The 17505-nt window shown below is 51.8% G+C and overlaps 1 long non-coding RNA gene across 1 annotated transcript; it reads right to left on the reverse strand.

Annotated features, from left to right (window-relative positions):
* Nucleotides 1-951: 951 nt before the first annotated feature.
* On the reverse strand, nucleotides 952-11846 carry LOC127012086 (uncharacterized). The gene is made up of 3 exons (XR_007765554.1): nucleotides 11751-11846; nucleotides 8000-10346; nucleotides 952-1199 (listed from the first exon to the last, which is right to left on the reverse strand). It is a non-coding gene; the product is annotated as an uncharacterized LOC127012086 (long non-coding RNA).
* Between the last annotated feature and the right edge of the window lie 5659 nt (nucleotides 11847-17505).

Below are 17505 nucleotides of genomic sequence, written 5' to 3' on the forward strand. Positions count from 1 at the left end.
TGTGCGACCTGGGCGAAGTCCTCCTTCTTAAGGCGGTAAAGCCACTTCTTTTCCATTCTGTTTATTTTGCTTTCACTGAGCCAGATGTAACGAACTGATTTGTTTGCTTTCTGCACGCTACAAGATTCGTGCGGCTCGCTCAGTAGATTGTGTGTGTTTGTTCCACCAAATTTGTTTAAACGTAACCGCCCAGTAGTTCAGTGAGAAAGCACAGAATTCACGGGTTCGTAGTGGGTTTATTGCGGGTATAACTGCGGTCGGCTTTATAATTTGCTTGTCTCGCTGTCTCCGACGGTATGGGTTGTCTCGATGTTCGCTAGCCTCGTTGTCACGGTGTTCCACTTTTGTCGCTCCCTAAACACCGCTGCTTGTTCCTGAGATTATCCTTGGTGCCATCCTTGGGCTCTTCCCTTCGTATCCCTGAGCATCCTTGGAGCTATCCTTGGACCCTTTTCCTCGTATCCCTGAGCTAATAGCATCAACGTTTCCAGGTCCGGCACTTTGTACGCACTTAGGAGGATCCTTAAGCTTGGGGTGCAGTTTTCCTTGATGATCTTTAAGATGTCTCTCGCAGAATAGTTTAGTGGCCTCGACAGCGTCTGCATGTCGATCATGTAGTCTTTAAATGACTCACTGAAACCCTGTTTTCGTTGCCTGACCTGATCCGAAAGCCTTGTGAAGAAATCTCTCGTCAGAAAGTAAAGATGGAAGTTCTCAATGAATTCTGCCCAGGTTTTCCATTGTTTATTGTTGGCGAAAACCACTTCAACGCCCTTCCTTTCAGCAACTCCGGCATCGCTCGGGGGATCATGTCTAGGTCTAAACCGTAGGTGTTGGCGGACCATTCTACTTGTACCAGAAACTCGAACGGTTTCTCCGCCCCGTCGAACCTGAATGACCACTCGCGGACTTGTTTAGCGACCCTTCCATAATCTGACTGGCTGGGTTTAGAGGTCAGCACTGTTGTCTTCCTGTCCTGGCTCGACTCTCTCCTGTAAGCCTCCCTTTGCAAGTTGTCGACGCTCAAGCTTGCTACTAGGTTATCCCCTACAGCGTTCGTTAGCGTAATACACAGCTTCCAGCTCAGCCCAGATGTCGGCAAGTTGTGGGTCATTCTCTGTCTCGGAGTAATACTCCGACAATATCTTCCTCATGTCCTTTAATCTGCCGTCCAGGGCGTCATTAAGTCTTTGTGCGACCTGGGCGAAGACCTCCTTCTTAAGGCGGTAAATCCACTTTTTTCCCATTATGTTTATTTTGCTTTCACTGCACCAGATGTAACGAACTGATTTGTTTGCTTTCTGTTCGCGACGAGATTCGTGCGGCTCGCTCAGTAGATTGTGTGTGTTCGTCCCACCAAATTTGTATAAACGTAACCGCCCAGTAGTTCATTGAGAAAGCACAGAATTCACGGGTTCGTAGTGGGTTTATTGCGGGTATAACTGCGGTCGGCTTTATGATTTGCTTGTCTCGCTGTCTCCGCCGCTGCTTGTTCCTGACGGGTTTGGCTCGGTGACTGCTCGGCCACGATTCAGACTCGTTATGGGGTCAGCCGTGCGGGCTAAGGGTAGCGTCACCGTTCTTAGACTAGAGTGAACAGACTGACGAGTTTTCCAGGATCTGAAAGGAAGCAGCCTCGCTTTTCACTTCGCTTCAACGCCTGGTATAAACGAACGTTCCACCCCTAGCCCCACCCTTTCGCGTACTGTCTGTGCCGTTCCTGCGGGCTCGATTCTCCTTGCCAGCTGGCTGGTGGACTTCTGTGTTCTCTCCCTTCGGGCTCGTCGCTCCAGGACTTGCTCAACTCCACTTGGCGCACGGGGCTCCCGCCGGGACACGCCTATGTAGTGCTTGGAGCGAGGTACAATGGGGTTTGACAGGCTTACCCCCGAGCTCACGATTTCTTGTCGCCGGCCTTCACTGCTCCCAGTCTGGTAGATCCTCCAGGCGTAACTCCAGGACCTCGTTGGCAAAAATAAGCAGACCGCCTTGACTTAGCCGTGTGGTGCCCCTTCAGACCTCAGCCACCTGTGTTTCAGTCCGGAGACTCCTGATCCCGAACGTCTCGACGTGTCAATCTTGCTCCTTGTAGGCTCCCACGGTGCTGCTTTCGACGACTCGCCTTGTGGTGGCTCCCTCGTAGTTTACTTGGTTGGGTTTATGTTTACTCGGTATTTGATCGACTGCTTGTCGATGCTGATGCTGTCGTCCCGCTGATTCCCGTGACGCATATGGCATGCTTGTGTGCCGCTCCGCTGCCGAGATGTGGCACCTTCTCTCCCGCGGCGTCCCGTTACTTCCTTTTGCACACGGCACCCTCGCTCTTCTCGCCAAGTCTCCGCTCTCTCTTTCTCCATCCTTGGTCTCCAAACTCTGTTGGTCTCCAAACCCGCTCCAAACTCTCTTGCTCTCCAAACTCCCTTGCTCTCCAAAATCTCTTGCTCTCCAAACTCTTTTGCTCTCCAAACTCTCATGTTCTCCGTCCTTGATCTCCAAACTCTCACGTTCTTCGTCCTTGATCTCCAAACCCCCACGTTCTCCAAACGCTCTTCGCCGCGTACCTGGTGAGCAGCCGGCCATCTGCTGCTGGGATTTGTGTAGTGTTATTTAACTCCTCACATTCACCCCTTCAGGAAATATTTAAGAAAAAACCTCGTTGCTCCCTCGACGTTCCCTCGAAGCTTTTACCCTGTTTCGTTTCCACAGCGCTGGTCGTCCTCCGCATAGCACCTTTAAATCTCCACTGGGCACCGATACTAATCGGCTATCGATACCCAGGGGGCCTGCTCACGATATCGATATCGCAGGTGCGGCGTTTCCACTTGCTCACCGCGATGTTTATCATCACCGATATTTCCATTTTCTTTTCTTGTGCCAATCGATCGCACTATCATCCAGTGCCAATCGACCGCCTATTGAGGCGCACCCTTCCCTGTTATATGGTGATTTTGCAAATTGTTTATGCCCGTGCACGTGTCGGCCGGAGTTTAGTTTTTTTTTTACCCCCACAGCCCGGCGTTTCCACTTGTCCTTGCCACTTCGTAAGTACTCTGATCTCCCACCCTACTGCTCGTATGTGCTCATCAGCTTATTTTATCTTGGCAGGTTGCCTTTGTTGACCATTAATGCCCTTTCAGACTCCTGAAGCTGTGTTTCCTAGTTTGGACCCCGATCCGGCCGGCGATCCCGTCTCCTCGTCTCGGCATTATGCCCTTCCCCAGGATGCTTGGCCTCTTTCGGTACAGATCTCTTAGCTGTGCCGACTTCCCCCTTCCTTCGGCAGACTGCTGCTGCGTGTTTCCAGCTAGTCCCAAACAAATTCTTGGATACCTTGGTTCGTGCCTTTCTGCGTTCGTTATCCTTGACCTGTTCCTTGTACTATATATGTATGGTTGTATTGTAGTGCCTTGTAAAGAATCCTTCGAGTTTTCCCATAGTAGCCTTTAAGAATCCTAGGAGTGATCCTCGGAGTCTTTCCTCATTATCCTTCGAGCATCCTTGGAGTCATCCTTGTGCTTCTGCTTTAGTACCCTTTATCCTTTGCGATCCTTGGAGTTTTCCTTGGGCTCTTTCCTCAGTATCTTTTGAGTTTCCTTGGAGTTCTCCTCGGGCTCCTTCTCTCCGTGTCCTTTGGGAATCCTTGTTGCTATCCTTGGGCTCTTCCCTTCGTATCCCTGAGCATCCTTGGAATTCTCCTCGGGCTCTATTCCTCGTGTCCTTTGGGCATCCTTGCAGCTATCCTTGGACCCTTTTCCTCGTATCCCTGAGCTAATAGCATTAACGTGTCCCTGTCTCGCACTTTGTACGCCCTTAGGAAGATCCTTAGGCTTGGGGTGCAGTTTTCCTTGATGATCTTTAAGGTGTCTCTCGCAGAGTAGTTTAGTGGCCTCGACATCGTCTGCATGTCGATCATGTAGTTTTTAACTGACTCACTGAAACCATGTTTTCGTTGCCTGCCTGATCCGACAGCCTTGTGAAGAAATCTCTCGGCAGAAAGTAAAGGAAGCTCTCAATGAACTCTGCCCAGGTTTTCCATTGTTTATTGTTGGCGATAAACCACTTAAACGCCCTTCCTTTCAGCAACTCCGGCATCGCTCGGGGGATCATGTCTAGGTCTAAACCGTAGGTGTTGGCGGACCATTCTACTTGTACCAGAAACTCGAACGGTTTCTCCGCCCCGTCGAACCTGAATGACCACTCGCGGACTTGTTTAGCGACCCTTCCATAATCTGACTGGCTGGGTCTAGAGGTCAGCACTGTTGTCTTCCTGTCCTGGCTCGACTCTCTCCTGTAAGCCTCCCTTTGCAAGTTGTCGACGCTCAAGCTTGCTACTACGTTATCCCCTACAGCGTTCGTTAGCGTAATACACAGCTTCCAGCTCAGCCCAGATGTCGGCAAGTTGTGGGTCATTCTCTGTCTCGGAGTAATACTCCGACAATATCTTCCTCATGTCCTTTAATCTGCCGTCCAGGGCGTCATTAAGTCTTTGTGCGACCTGGGCGAAGACCTCCTTCTTAAGGCGGTAAATCCACTTTTTTCCCATTATGTTTATTTTGCTTTCACTGCACCAGATGTAACGAACTGATTTGTTTGCTTTCTGTTCGCTACGAGATTCGTGCGGCTCGCTCAGTAGATTGTGTGTGTTCGTCCCACCAAATTTGTATAAACGTAACCGCCCAGTAGTTCATTGAGAAAGCACAGAATTCACGGGTTCGTAGTGGGTTGCGGTCGGCTTTATGATTTGCTTGTCTCGCTGTCTCCGCCGCTGCTTGTTCCTGACGGGTTTGGCTCGGTGACTGCTCGGCCACGATTCAGACTCGTTATGGGGTCAGCCGTGCGGGCTAAGGGTAGCGTCACCGTTCTTAGACTAGAGTGAACAGACTGACGAGTTTTCCAGGATCTGAAAGGAAGCAGCCTCGCTTTTCACTTCGCTTCAACGCCTGGTATAAACGAACGTTCCACCCTAGCCTCACCCTTTCGCGTACTGTCTGTGCCGTTCCTGCGGGCTCGATTCTCCTTGCCAGCTGGCTGGTGGACTTCTGTGTTCTCTCCCTTCGGGCTCGTCGCTCCAGGACTTGCTCAACTCCACTTGGCGCACGGGGCTCCCGCCGGGACACGCCTATGTAGTGCTTGGAGCGAGGTACAATGGGGTTTGACAGGCTTACCCCCGAGCTCACGATTTCTTGTCGCCGGCCTTCACTGCTCCCAGTCTGGTAGATCCTCCAGGCGTAACTCCAGGACCTCGTTGGCAAAAATAAGCAGACCGCCTTGACTTAGCCGTGTGGTGCCCCTTCAGACCTCAGCCACCTGTGTTTCAGTCCGGAGACTCCTGATCCCGAACGTCTCGACGTGTCAATCTTGCTCCTTGTAGGCTCCCACGGTGCTGCTTTCGACGACTCGCCTTGTGGTGGCTCCCTCGTAGTTTACTTGGTTGGGTTTATGTTTACTCGGTATTTGATCGACTGCTTGTCTTAACTCCTCGACTGACCGTAATCGACTGACCGTAATCGACTGACTGATCCCCCTGCCAGCGTACTGCGGGCTTATATAGGGCCTCCGGGAACCGTTATTCCCCTTTTGCGGACGGCCCGCCGAAACTCTCCATACCGGGTCCAAAGTCCATGGCTCCAGTTTGACCCTTTTGTCCTTCATGCGCTTTTTCCCGCCGATGTCCAGCCTGATGCTGTCGTCCCGCTGATTCCCGTGACGCATATGGCATGCTTGTGTGCCGCTCCGCTGCCGAGATGTGGCACCTTCTCTCCCGCGGCGTCCCGTTACTTCGTTTTGCACACGGCACCCTCGCTCTTCTCGCCAAGTCTCCGCTCTCTCTTTCTCCATCCTTGGTCTCCAAACTCTGTTGGTCTCCAAACCCGCTCCAAACTCTCTTGCTCTCCAAACTCCCTTGCTCTCCAAAATCTCTTGCTCTCCAAACTCTTTTGCTCTCCAAACTCTCATGTTCTCCGTCCTTGATCTCCAAACTCTCACGTTCTTCGTCCTTGATCTCCAAACCCCCACGTTCTCCAAACGCTCTTCGCCGCGTACCTGGTGAGCAGCCGGCCATCTGCTGCTGGGATTTGTGTAGTGTTATTCAACTCCTCACATTCACCCCTTCAGGAAATATTTAAGAAAAAACCTCGTTGCTCCCTCGACGTTCCCTCGAAGCTTTTACCCTGTTTCGTTTCCACAGCGCTGGTCGTCCTCCGCATAGCACCTTTAAATCTCCACTGGGCACCGATACTAATCGGCTATCGATACCCAGGGGGCCTGCTCACGATATCGATATCGCAGGTGCGGCGTTTCCACTTGCTCACCGCGATGTTTATCATCACCGATATTTCCATTTTCTTTTCTTGTGCCAATCGATCGCACTATCATCCAGTGCCAATCGACCGCCTATTGAGGCGCACCCTTCCCTGTTATATGGTGATTTTGCAAATTGTTTATGCCCGTGCACGTGTCGGCCGGAGTTTAGTTTTTTTTTTACCCCCACAGCCCGGCGTTTCCACTTGTCCTTGCCACTTCGTAAGTACTCTGATCTCCCACCCTACTGCTCGTATGTGCTCATCAGCTTATTTTATCTTGGCAGGTTGCCTTTGTTGACCATTAATGCCCTTTCAGACTCCTGAAGCTGTGTTTCCTAGTTTGGACCCCGATCCGGCCGGCGATCCCGTCTCCTCGTCTCGGCATTATGCCCTTCCCCAGGATGCTTGGCCTCTTTCGGTACAGATCTCTTAGCTGTGCCGACTTCCCCCTTCCTTCGGCAGACTGCTGCTGCGTGTTTCCAGCTAGTCCCAAACAAATTCTTGGATACCTTGGTTCGTGCCTTTCTGCGTTCGTTATCCTTGACCTGTTCCTTGTACTATATATGTATGGTTGTATTGTAGTGCCTTGTAAAGAATCCTTCGAGTTTTCCCATAGTAGCCTTTAAGAATCCTAGGAGTGATCCTCGGAGTCTTTCCTCATTATCCTTCGAGCATCCTTGGAGTCATCCTTGTGCTTCTGCTTTAGTACCCTTTATCCTTTGCGATCCTTGGAGTTTTCCTTGGGCTCTTTCCTCAGTATCTTTTGAGTTTCCTTGGAGTTCTCCTCGGGCTCCTTCTCTCCGTGTCCTTTGGGAATCCTTGTTGCTATCCTTGGGCTCTTCCCTTCGTATCCCTGAGCATCCTTGGAATTCTCCTCGGGCTCTATTCCTCGTGTCCTTTGGGCATCCTTGCAGCTATCCTTGGACCCTTTTCCTCGTATCCCTGAGCTAATAGCATTAACGTGTCCCTGTCTCGCACTTTGTACGCCCTTAGGAAGATCCTTAAGCTTGGGGTGCAGTTTTCCTTGATGATCTTTAAGGTGTCTCTCGCAGAGTAGTTTAGTGGCCTCGACATCGTCTGCATGTCGATCATGTAGTTTTTAACTGACTCACTGAAACCATGTTTTCGTTGCCTGCCTGATCCGACAGCCTTGTGAAGAAATCTCTCGGCAGAAAGTAAAGGAAGCTCTCAATGAACTCTGCCCAGGTTTTCCATTGTTTATTGTTGGCGATAAACCACTTAAACGCCCTTCCTTTCAGCAACTCCGGCATCGCTCGGGGGATCATGTCTAGGTCTAAACCGTAGGTGTTGGCGGACCATTCTACTTGTACCAGAAACTCGAACGGTTTCTCGGCCCCGTCGAACCTGAATGACCACTCGCGGACTTGTTTAGCGACCCTTGCATAATCTGACTGGCTGGGTCTAGAGGTCAGCACTGTTGTCTTCCTGTCCTGGCTTGAATCTCTCCTGTAAGCCTCCTTTTGCAAGTTGTCGACGCTCAAGCTTGCTACTAGGTTATCCCCTTCAGCGTTCGTTAGCGTGATGCTCGGCCCGGCTCTGCCGTAATACACAGCTTCCAGCTCAGCCCAGATGTCGGCAAGTTGTGCGTCATTCTCTGTCTCGGAGGTATACTCCGACAATGTCTTCCTCATATCCTCTAATCTGCCGTCCAGGGCGTCATTAAGTCTTTGTGCGACCTGGGCGAAGACCTCCTTCTTAAGGCGGTAAATCCACTTTTTTCCCATTATGTTTATTTTGCTTTCACTGCACCAGATGTAACGAACTGATTTGTTTGCTTTCTGTTCGCTACGAGATTCGTGCGGCTCGCTCAGTAGATTGTGTGTGTTCGTCCCACCAAATTTGTATAAACGTAACCGCCCAGTAGTTAATTGGGAAAGCACAGAATTCACGGGTTCGTAGTGGGTTTATTGCGGGTATAACTGCGGTCGGCTTTATAATTTGCTTGTCTCGCTGTCTCCGCCGCTGCTTGTTCCTGACGCGTTTGGCTCGGTGACTGCTCGGCCACGATTCAGACTCGTTATGGGGTCAGCCGTGCGGGCTAAGGGTAGCGTCACCGTTCTTAGACTAGAGTGAACAGACTGACGAGTTTTCCAGGATCTGAAAGGAAGCAGCCTCGCTTTTCACTTCGCTTCTACGCCTGGTATAAACGAACGTTCCACCCTAGCCTCACCCTTTCGCGTACTGTCTGTGCCGTTCCTGCGGGCTCGATTCTCCGTGCCAGCTGGCTGGTGGACTTCTGTGTTGGGTTCGTAGGCATACCCGGGACTTCTCTCCCTTCGGGCTCGTCGCGCCAGGACTTGCTCAACTCCACTTGGCGCACGGGGCTCCCGCCGGGACACGCCTATGTAGTGCTTGGAGCGAGGTACAATGGGGTTTGACAGGCTTACCCCCGAGCTCACGATTTCTTGTCGCCGGCCTTCACTGCTCCCAGTCTGGTAGATCCTCCAGGCGTAACGCCAGGACCTCGTTGGCAAAAATAAGCAGACCGCCTTGACTTAGCCGTGTGGTGCCCCTTCAGACCTCAGCCACCTGTGTTTCAGTCTGACTCCTGATCCCGAACGTCTCGACGTGTCAATCTTGCTCCTTGTAGGCTCCCACGGTGCTGCTTTCGACGACTCGCCTTGTGGTGGCTCCCTCGTAGTTTACTTGGTTGGGTTTATGTTTACTCGGTATTTGATCGACTGCTTGTCTTAACTCCTCGACTGACCGTAAGCGACTGACCGTAATCGACTGACTGATCCCCCTGCCAGCGTACTGCGGGCTTATATAGGGCCTCCGGGAACCGTTATTCCCCTTTTGCGGACGGCCCGCCGAAACTCTCCACACCGAGTCCAAAGTCCATAGCTCCAGTTTGACCCTTTTGTCCTTCATGCGCTTTTTCCCGCCGATGTCCAGCCTGATGTTCACGGCCGCGTCCAAAATCCGGCGGCGTCCCGTTACTTCCTTTTGCACACGGCACCCTCGCTCTTCTCGCCAAGTATCCTCTCTCTCTTTCTCCATCCTTGGTCTCCAAACTCTGTTGCTCTCCAAACCCTCTCCAAACTCACTTGCTCTCCAAAATCTCTTACTCTCCAAACTCTCACGTTCTCCGTCCTTGATCTCCAAACTCTCACGTTCTTCGTCCTTGATCTCCAAACCCCCACGTTCTCCGTTCTTGATCTCCAAACTCTCACGTTCTCCAAACGCTCTTCGCCGCGTACCTGGTGAGCAGCCGGCCATCTGCTGCTGGGATTTGTGTGGTGTTATTCAACTCCTCACATTCACCCCTTCAGGAAAGATTTAAGAAAAATCAGCGCTCCCACTCTGCGGCGTTCCCTTGTGTATCCTAGCCCTTGAGTCATGGCGCATCTCGTCCCGATCACCTCGGCGCTCCTTCGTTGCTCCCTCGACGTTCCCTCGAAGGTTTTACCCTGTTACGTTTCCACAGCGCTGGTCGTCCTCCGCATGGCACCGATACTAATCGGCTATCGATACCCAGGGGGCCTGATCACGATATCGATATCGCAGGTGCGGCGTTGCCACTTGTTCGCCGCGATGTTTATCATCACCGATATTTCCATTTTCTTTTCTTGTGCCAATCGATCGCACCATCATCCAGTGCCAATCGACCGCCTATTGAGGCGCACCCTTCCCTGTTATATGGTGTTTTTTTCAAATTGTTTATGCCCGTGCACGTGTCGGCCGGAGTTTAGTTTTTTTTACCCCTCAGCCCGGCGTTTCCACTCGTCCTTGCCACTTCGTAAGTACTCTGATCTCCCACCCGACTCCTTGTATGTGCTCATCAGTTAATTTTCTCTTGGCAGGTTGCCTTTGTTGACCATGATTGCCCTTTCAGACTCCTGAAGCTGTGTTTCCTGGTTTGGACCCCGATCCGGCCGGCGATCCCGTCTCCTCGTCTGGGCATTATGCCCCGGGATGCTTGGCCTCTTTCGGTACAGCTCTCTTAGCTGTGCCGACTTCCCCCTTCCTTCGGCAGACTGCTGCTGCGTGTTTCCACTTAGTAGTAAACTAATCCTTGGAGACCTTGGTTCGTGCCTTTCTGCGGGCTTATATAGGGCCTCCGGGAACCGTTATTTCCCTTTTGCGGACGGCCCGCCGAAATTCTCCACACCGGGTCCAAATCCATGGCTCCAGTTTGACCCTCTTGTCCTTCATGCGCTTTTTCCCGCCGATGTCTAGCCTGATGCTGTCGTCCCGCTGATTCCCGTGACGCATATGGCATGCTTGTGTGCCGCTCCGCTGCCGAGATGTGGCACCTTCTCTCTCGGTCCAAAGTTCACGGCCGCGTCCAAAATCCGGCGGCGTCCCGTTACTTCCTTTTGCACACGGCACCCTCGCTCTTCTCGCCAAGTATCCGCTCTCTTTTTCTCCATCCTTGGTCTCCAAACTCTGTTGGTCTCCAAACCCGCTCCAAACTCTCTTGCTCTCAAAACTCCCTTGCTCTCCAAAATCTCTTGCTCTCCAAACTCTCACGTTCTCCGTCCTTGATCTCCAAACTCTCACGTTCTTCGTCCTTGATCTCCAAACCCCCACGTTCTCCGTTCTTGATCTCCAGACTATCACGTTCTCCAAACGCTCTTCGCCGCGTACTGGTGAGCAGCCGGCCATCTGCTGCTGGGATTTGTGTGGTGTTATTCAACTCCTCACATTCACCCCTTCAGGAAAGATTTAAGAAAAATCATCGCTCCCACTCTGCAGCGTTCCCTTGTGTATCCTAGCCCTTGAGTCATGGCGCATCTCGTCCCGATCACCTCGGCGCTCCCTCGTTGCTCCCTCGACGTATCCTCGAAGCTTTTACCCTGTTACGTTTCCACAGCGCTGGTCGTCCTCCGCATAGCACTTTTAAATCTCCACTGGGCACCGATACTAATCGGCTATCGATACCCAGGGGCCTGCTCACGATATCGATATCGCAGGTGCGGCGTTGCCACTTGCTCGCCGCGATGTTTATCATCACCGATATTTCCATTTTCTTTTCTTGTGCCAATCGATCGCACTATCATCCAGTGCCAATCGACCGCCTATTGAGGCGCACCCTTCCCTGTTATATGGTGATTTTGCAAATTGTTTATGCCCGTGCACGTGTCGGCCGGGATTTTTTTTTACCCCTCAGCCCGGCGTTTCCACTCGTCCTTGCCACTTCGTAAGTACTCCGATCTCCCACCCGACTCCTTGTATGTGCTCATCAGTTAATTTTCTCTTGGCAGGTTGCCTTTGTTGACCATGATTGCCCTTTCAGACTCCTGAAGCTGTGTTTCCTGGTTTGGACCCCGATCCGGCCGGCGATCCCGTCTCCTCGTCTGGGCATTATGCCCCGGGATGCTTGGCCTCTTTCGGTACAGCTCTCTTAGCTGTGCCGACTTCCCCCTTCCTTCGGCAGACTGCTGCTGCGTGTTTCCAGTTAGTACTAAACTAATCCTTGGAGACCTTGGTTCGTGCCTTTCTGCGTTCGTTATCCTTGACGTGTTCCCTGTACTATATATGTATGGTTGTATTGTAGTGCCTTGTAGAATCATTCGAGTTTTCCCGTAGTAGCCTAGGAGTGATCCTCGGAGTCTTTCCTCATTATTCTTCGAGCATCCTTGGAGTCATCCTTGTGCTTCTTCTTTAGTTCCCTTTATCCTTTGCGATCCTTGGAGTTATCCTTGGGCTCTTTCCTCAGTATCTTTTGAGTTTCCTTGGAGTTCTCCTCGGGCTCCTTCTCTCCGTGTCCTTTGGGAATCCTTGTTGCTATCCTTGGGCTCTTCCCTTCGTATCCCTGAGCATCCTTGGAATTCTCCTCGGGCTCTTTTCCTCGTGTCCTTTGGGCATCCTTGCAGCTATCCTTGGACCCTTTTCCTCGTATCCCTGAGCTAATAGCATTAACGTGTCCCTGTCTCGCACTTTGTACGCCCTTAGGAAGATCCTTAGGCTTGGGGTGCAGTTTTCCTTGATGATCTTTAAGGTGTCTCTCGCAGAGTAGTTTAGTGGCCTCGACATCGTCTGCATGTCGATCATGTAGTTTTTAACTGACTCACTGAAACCATGTTTTCGTTGCCTGCCTGATCCGACAGCCTTGTGAAGAAATCTCTCGGCAGAAAGTAAAGGAAGCTCTCAATGAACTCTGCCCAGGTTTTCCATTGTTTATTGTTGGCGATAAACCACTTCAACGCCCTTCCTTTCCTCGGGGGATCATGTCTAGGTCTAAACCGTAGGTGTTGGCGGACCATTCTACTTGTACCAGAAACTCGAACGGTTTCTCCGCCCCGTCGAACCTGAATGACCACTCTCGGACTTGTTTAGCGACCCTTGCATAATCTGACTGGCTGGGTCTAGAGGTCAGCACTGTTGTCTTCCTGTCCTGGCTTGAATCTCTCCTGTAAGCCTCCTTTTGCAAGTTGTCGACGCTCAAGCTTGCTACTAGGTTATCCCCTTCAGCGTTCGTTAGCGTGATGCTCGGCCCGGCTCTGCCGTAATACACAGCTTCCAGCTCAGCCCAGATGTCGGCCAGTTGTGCGTCACTCTCTGTCTCAGAGGTATTCTCCGACAATGTCTTCCTCATGTCCTCTAATCTGCCGTCCAGGGCGTCATTAAATCTTTGTGCGACCTGGGCGAAGACCTCCTTCTTAAGGCGGTAAATCCACTTTTTTCCCATTATGTTTATTTTGCTTTCACTGCGCCAGATGTAACGAACTGATTTGTTTGCTTTCTGTTCGCTACGAGATTCGTGCGTCTCGCTCAGTAGATTGTGTGTGTTCGTCCCACCAAATTTGTATAAACGTAACCGCCCAGTAGTTCGTTGAGAAAGCACAGAATTCACGGGTTCGTAGTGTTGTCTCGATGTTCGCTTGCCTCGATGTCACGGTGTTCCAGTTTTGTCGCTCCCTGAAGATCCTTGTCCGCTGCTTGTTCCTGACGCGTTTGGCACGGTGACTGCTCGGCCACGATTCAGACTCGTTATGGGGTCAGCCGTGCGGGCTAAGGGTAGCGTCACCGTTCTTAGACTAGAGTAAACAGACTGACGAGTTCTCCAGGATCTGAAAGGAAGCTGCCTCGCTTTTCACTTCGCTTCTACGCCTGGTATAAACGAACGTTCCACCCTAGCCTCACCCTTTCGCGTACTGTCTGTGCCGTTCCTGCGGGCTCGATTCTCCTTGCCAGCTGGCTGGTGGCTGCGTCCTGCGAACTGCTCCTGACTGGTTGGCTATGCGTGACTTCTGTGTTGGGTTCGTAGGCATACCCGGGACTTCTCTCCCTTCGGGCTCGTCGCGCCAGGACTTGCTCAACTCCACTTGGCGCACGGGGCTCCCGCCGGGACACGCCTAAGTAGTGCTTGGGGCGAGGTACAATGGGGTTTGACAGGCTTACCCCCGAGCTCACGATTTCTTGTCGCCGGCCTTCACTGCTCCCAGTCTGGTAGATCCTCCAGGCGTAACGCCAGGACCTCGTTGGCAAAAATAAGCAGACCGCCTTGACTTAGCCGTGTGGTGCCCCTTCAGACCTCAGCCACCTGTGTCTCAGTCCGGAGACTCCTGATCCCGAACGTCTTGACGTGTCAATCTTGCTCTTTGTAGGCTCCCACGGTGCTGCTTTCGACGACTCGCCTTGTGGTGGCTCCCTCGTAGTTTACTTGGTTGGGTTTATGTTTACTCGGTATTTGATCGACTGCTTGTCTTAACTCCTCGACTGACCGTAATCGACTGACCGTAATCGACTGACTGATCCCCCTGCCAGCGTACTGCGGGCTTATATAGGGCCTCCGGGAACCGTTATTCCCCTTTTGCGGACGGCCCGCCGAAACTCTCCACACCGAGTCCAAAGTCCATAGCTCCAGTTTGACCCTTTTGTCCTTCATGCGATTTTTCCCGCCGATGTCCAGCCTGATGCTGTCGTCCCGCTGATTCTCGTGACGCATATGGCATGCTTGTGTGCCGCTCCGCTGCCGAGATGTGGCACCTTCTCTCCCGCGGCGTCCCGTTACTTCCTTTTGCACACGGCACCCTCGCTCTTCTCGCCAAGTCTCCGCTCTCTCTTTCTCCAGCCTTGGTCTCCAAACTCTGTTCATCTCCAAACCCGCTCCAAACTCTCTTGCTCTCCAAACTCCCTTGCTCTCCAAAATCTCTTGCTCTCCAAACTCTTTTGCTCTCCAAACTCTCACGTTCTCCGTCCTTGATCTCCAAACTCTCACGTTCTTCGTCCTTGATCTCCAAACCCCCACGTTCTCCGTTCTTGATCTCCAAACTCTCACGTTCTCCAAACGCTCTTCGCCGCGTACCTGGTGAGCAGCCGGCCATCTGCTGCTGGGATTTGTGTAGTGTTATTCAACTCCTCACATTCACCCCTTCAGGAAAGATTTAAGAAAAAACCTCGTTGCTCCCTCGACGTTCCCTCGAAGCTTTTACCCTGTTTCGTTTCCACAGCGCTGGTCGTCCTCCGCATAGCACCTTTAAATCTCCACTGGGCACCGATACTAATCGGCTATCGATACCCAGGGGGCCTGCTTACGATATCGATATCGCAGGTGCGGCGTTGCCACTTGCTCGCCGCGATGTTTATCATCACCGATATTTCCATTTTCTTTTCTTGTGCCAATCGATCGCACTATCATCCAGTGCCAATCGACCGCCTATTGAGGCGCACCCTTCCCTGTTATATGGTGATTTTGCAAATTGTTTATGCCCGTGCACGTGTCGGCCGGAGTTTAGTTTTTTTTTTACCCCCACAGCCCGGCGTTTCCACTTGTCCTTGCCACTTCGTAAGTACTCTGATCTCCCACCCTACTGCTCGTATGTGCTCATCAGCTTATTTTATCTTGGCAGGTTGCCTTTGTTGACCATTAATGCCCTTTCAGACTCCTGAAGCTGTGTTTCCTAGTTTGGACCCCGATCCGGCCGGCGATCCCGTCTCCTCGTCTCGGCATTATGCCCTTCCCCAGGATGCTTGGCCTCTTTCGGTACAGATCTCTTAGCTGTGCCGACTTCCCCCTTCCTTCGGCAGACTGCTGCTGCGTGTTTCCAGCTAGTCCCAAACAAATTCTTGGATACCTTGGTTCGTGCCTTTCTGCGTTCGTTATCCTTGACCTGTTCCTTGTACTATATATGTATGGTTGTATTGTAGTGCCTTGTAAAGAATCCTTCGAGTTTTCCCATAGTAGCCTTTAAGAATCCTAGGAGTGATCCTCGGAGTCTTTCCTCATTATCCTTCGAGCATCCTTGGAGTCATCCTTGTGCTTCTGCTTTAGTACCCTTTATCCTTTGCGATCCTTGGAGTTTTCCTTGGGCTCTTTCCTCAGTATCTTTTGAGTTTCCTTGGAGTTCTCCTCGGGCTCCTTCTCTCCGTGTCCTTTGGGAATCCTTGTTGCTATCCTTGGGCTCTTCCCTTCGTATCCCTGAGCATCCTTGGAATTCTCCTCGGGCTCTTTTCCTCGTGTCCTTTGGGCATCCTTGCAGCTATCCTTGGACCCTTTTCCTCGTATCCCTGAGCTAATAGCATTAACGTGTCCCTGTCTCGCACTTTGTACGCCCTTAGGAAGATCCTTAAGCTTGGGGTGCAGTTTTCCTTGATGATCTTTAAGGTGTCTCTCGCAGAGTAGTTTAGTGGCCTCGACATCGTCTGCATGTCGATCATGTAGTTTTTAACTGACTCACTGAAACCATGTTTTCGTTGCCTGCCTGATCCGACAGCCTTGTGAAGAAATCTCTCGGCAGAAAGTAAAGGAAGCTCTCAATGAACTCTGCCCAGGTTTTCCATTGTTTATTGTTGGCGATAAACCACTTAAACGCCCTTCCTTTCAGCAACTCCGGCATCGCTCGGGGGATCATGTCTAGGTCTAAACCGTAGGTGTTGGCGGACCATTCTACTTGTACCAGAAACTCGAACGGTTTCTCCGCCCCGTCGAACCTGAATGACCACTCGCGGACTTGTTTAGCGACCCTTCCATAATCTGACTGGCTGGGTTTAGAGGTCAGCACTGTTGTCTTCCTGTCCTGGCTCGACTCTCTCCTGTAAGCCTCCCTTTGCAAGTTGTCGACGCTCAAGCTTGCTACTAGGTTATCCCCTACAGCGTTCGTTAGCGTAATACACAGCTTCCAGCTCAGCCCAGATGTCGGCAAGTTGTGGGTCATTCTCTGTCTCGGAGTAATACTCCGACAATATCTTCCTCATGTCCTTTAATCTGCCGTCCAGGGCGTCATTAAGTCTTTGTGCGACCTGGGCGAAGACCTCCTTCTTAAGGCGGTAAATCCACTTTTTTCCCATTATGTTTATTTTGCTTTCACTGCACCAGATGTAACGAACTGATTTGTTTGCTTTCTGTTCGCTATGAGATTCGTGCGGCTCGCTCAGTAGATTGTGTGTGTTCGTCCCACCAAATTTGTATAAACGTAACCGCCCAGTAGTTCATTGAGAAAGCACAGAATTCACGGGTTCGTAGTGGGTTGCGGTCGGCTTTATGATTTGCTTGTCTCGCTGTCTCCGCCGCTGCTTGTTCCTGACGGGTTTGGCTCGGTGACTGCTCGGCCACGATTCAGACTCGTTATGGGGTCAGCCGTGCGGGCTAAGGGTAGCGTCACCGTTCTTAGACTAGAGTGAACAGACTGACGAGTTTTCCAGGATCTGAAAGGAAGCCTCACCCTTTCGCTTACTGTCTGTGCCGTTCCTGCGGGCTCGATTCTCCTTGCCAGCTGGCTGGTGGACTTCTGTGTTCTCTCCCTTCGGGCTCGTCGCTCCAGGACTTGCTCAACTCCACTTGGCGCACGGGGCTCCCGCCGGGACACGCCTATGTAGTGCTTGGAGCGAGGTACAATGGGGTTTGACAGGCTTACCCCCGAGCTCACGATTTCTTGTCGCCGGCCTTCACTGCTCCCAGTCTGGTAGATCCTCCAGGCGTAACTCCAGGACCTCGTTGGCAAAAATAAGCAGACCGCCTTGACTTAGCCGTGTGGTGCCCCTTCAGACCTCAGCCACCTGTGTTTCAGTCCGGAGACTCCTGATCCCGAACGTCTCGACGTATCAATCTTGCTCCTTGTAGGCTCCCACGGTGCTGCTTTCGACGACTCGCCTTGTGGTGGCTCCCTCGTAGTTTACTTGGTTGGGTTTATGTTTACTCGGTATTTGATCGACTGCTTGTCTTAACTCCTCGACTGACCGTAATCGACTGACCGTAATCGACTGACTGATCCCCCTGCCAGCGTACTGCAGGCTT

Source organism: Drosophila biarmipes, unplaced genomic scaffold (genome assembly GCF_025231255.1).
Source record: "Drosophila biarmipes strain raj3 unplaced genomic scaffold, RU_DBia_V1.1 ptg000019l, whole genome shotgun sequence".
Classification (NCBI taxonomy): Eukaryota; Metazoa; Arthropoda; class Insecta; order Diptera; family Drosophilidae; genus Drosophila; species Drosophila biarmipes.